This window comes from Gavialis gangeticus, unplaced genomic scaffold (genome assembly GCF_001723915.1).
Source record: "Gavialis gangeticus isolate Ggan-Ray unplaced genomic scaffold, GavGan_comp1, whole genome shotgun sequence".
Classification (NCBI taxonomy): Eukaryota; Metazoa; Chordata; order Crocodylia; family Gavialidae; genus Gavialis; species Gavialis gangeticus.
In genome coordinates, this window is record NW_017729009.1 from 5,022,829 (window position 1) to 5,025,696 (window position 2,868).

Here is a 2,868-nt window from a genome sequence, read left to right on the forward strand (position 1 = left end):
GGGGGGGGGGGGGGAAGCCATCCACCAAGACAAGCACATGCTCTTTCTTCATGCCCTCTGAATCCAAACCAACCTGACAGGCTCAGAATTGCGGGGCCTTCCAATTCAGTCCTCTTTTGTTTGGAGTCCAGCATCAGGAAGCAAGTTCAGTTTCCAAAGATGTATCATTTGACAGAAACTAATCTCTCTTTGGTGCTTGTGAGTCATGCATTATTACTTAACTGAAAATAATTGTAAGGAATTCACCGCTGAACACAAAGCAATGTCTGTCTTGGTTAAAGACACACAATTGACAGAGGTTGGCTCTGCAGTGCTACTGCTGATAGGCACATAATCCAGCCACGGTACCAATGGATTGCTGAGCTGACCCAGCTAGACTGCACTTCCTTGAAGCAGCTCTAACTCAAATATTCGATTTACCCAGGGAATGGGTTGGATAGCATGTGCACAAACTACTTGGTTGACAAGTCTGAGGTCATATAGCAGAGGTGCTCGCAGTGTAGCCTGTCAGATTCCAATGAATCTGCAAGTGTTCAATACCTTGTCACAAGGATACCAAAAAAGAAGCAAACCCAGAAAATGAGGGCTTTTACATTAACATTTAAATGGAAAGGCCATTGGGGCAGGTGCTGTCTGCACCACCACTGCCGTACAAATATTATTTAATAATGGGACTAAAGCAGGAGAAAATCCAGGTGCAGAGGTACATTGGGCTTGCTTTTTAAATGAGATGTCTTCAGTCCTGTCTACTCCCTCTTCCCTTGTGTCTTTCTCCCATTATCATCACTGAAGCTCTTTACTTCCGTCTCCCATGCTCAGAATAGCCTCCTCATCCTGTGTTAAAGCCCCTTTCCTTTCCACTTTTGCACTCCTTTGTTTCCTGTGTTACCTGAAGACAGTGGTAGTGGTCTGCACGCTGCTTATCACAGCATCTAGCAAAGTGAACTACAGCTCATGAAGTTGTCTACCTTAGTTTTTAAGGTTCAAATGTACCCTGCCTTCTGCTTGATGTGAGACTAATACTGTTAATTATGTGGTGGTCTCTTCACCATTGCCGCCTCCATTGGACTGGTCAAGCATTTTCCATTAAATGTCTTTGTCCACAGGATATCTGTGTTTCTGCTCAAACAAAATCTTCCACAAAAAGAGGACTGCTTTCTGGAAAAGAACTTTTTACAAAAGTCCCAAAGTTTTCACATTTTTATTAATTTTCACAGACAACTTGTAGTGTGTGTGTGGGGGCGGGGGGGAAGAGGGGGAAATAAAAGTCAAACTTCTTTCTGGAAATCCCCATCCCTTTCAGCCAGCTTTCAGATCTGCCTCGCTTTGTGCTATAGTGGGTTAAAGTACAAGATCTTTTCAGCAAGAACTTTCTTTCATGTTTATTCTGAAGTGCCCAGCTATACAACAGATACTCACATCTAGTGCAGTGGTTCTCGACCTTCTAAGACTTCAAGCATTTCACGTTAGACTCAAGGCACCCCTTGGGAAATGCCAGCTTTTAGCTTTCACTCCTTTTTTGATTACGGAAAAATAATAGAGCAGTTCTTCTGTTGCAAAGGGCTCAGACCATGATAGGTCATGATGTTTTTAGCACAATGGATTCCTATTTGAAATCTCTGAGTATACTTTGTGAACCTATTGCACGTCTCCCTGTGGCAGCCTTAAAAGGATCTCACATCTGTGGTGCCATAGTTGAGAATCATTGGCCTAGGGAAACAGGCAGCGATTGACAGATTTGATTTGAAATAGGGTTGAGCTAACTGGTTCAATAAAGATCCCAACTCACCCTATGGATCATCGTATGAAGCCTCCTGTATTACTTTTGCACCTGTTTTTCCTAAGTGTTTCTTTTGCAGGCTCTTGCCTTCTAGCTATTTATCCCATGCTGCTGTGAGCAGTCTAGTGCTGGTGGTGAATGACATTGCCACTTGGGACTACAGGAGGCTTTGTGTTGTTCTGCCATGCTGCTGCTGCCTACTGCTTTATTGTGTGGCTACTGGAGCCAGTCTGCAAAGACTTGCAATAAAGCTGACTCTGATAGTCCTATCATATATTATGCAGCAGAATCTGAAAGCCATTGAAAGCCATGCTGCAAGGTGCTGATGGAAGCACCCTGCTCTACAGCAGGGATTGGAACTGGGCAGCCATTCCTTTCATTGGAGCAGCACAGGCTAACAAAGCATGTTGTAATGAAGAGAAAGCCAGTGTTTAGGAGGGATCTAAGGAAGCAGAAACAGACTGATGGAAAATGAGGTTGGAAGGGACCTCACAAAGCCATCTAATCCAACCCCCAGCTTAAAGCAGGACCATCCCCAACTAGAATATTGCAGCCAGCCAGGGCTTTGTTGAGCCAGGCCTTAAAAGCCTCCAAAGATGGAGATTTCACCACCTCTCTGGGTAACCCGTTCCAGTGCTTCACCACCCTCCTAGTGAGAGTTTTTCCTAATATCCAACTTAAATTTCCCTTGCTGTAACTTGAGACCATTGCTCCTTGCTCTGTCATGTGCCACCACGAGAACAGTCCAGCTCCATCCTCTTTGAAACCACCCTTCAGGTAGTTAAGGGCTGCTATCAAATCCCCCCTCAGTCTTCTCTTCTCCAGACTAAGTAGAGCCAGTTCCCTCAGCCTCTCCTCATAAGTCATGTGCCGCAGCCCCATTCTCATTGCCCTTTGCTGGACTCTCTCCAACTTGTCCAGTGGGGGGTGAAATCTAAAGGGGTAGATGGCAAGGATCGGGGACCTGATCCTAAAGGTGACAGGGTTAGGACAACCGCACCAGAGCAGTGTTGTGGGGCTTAATAGCTCATGACATATTCCAAGAAAAACAAACAGCAGAAAGGACTGCTCAGGATCCCTGCACTCCA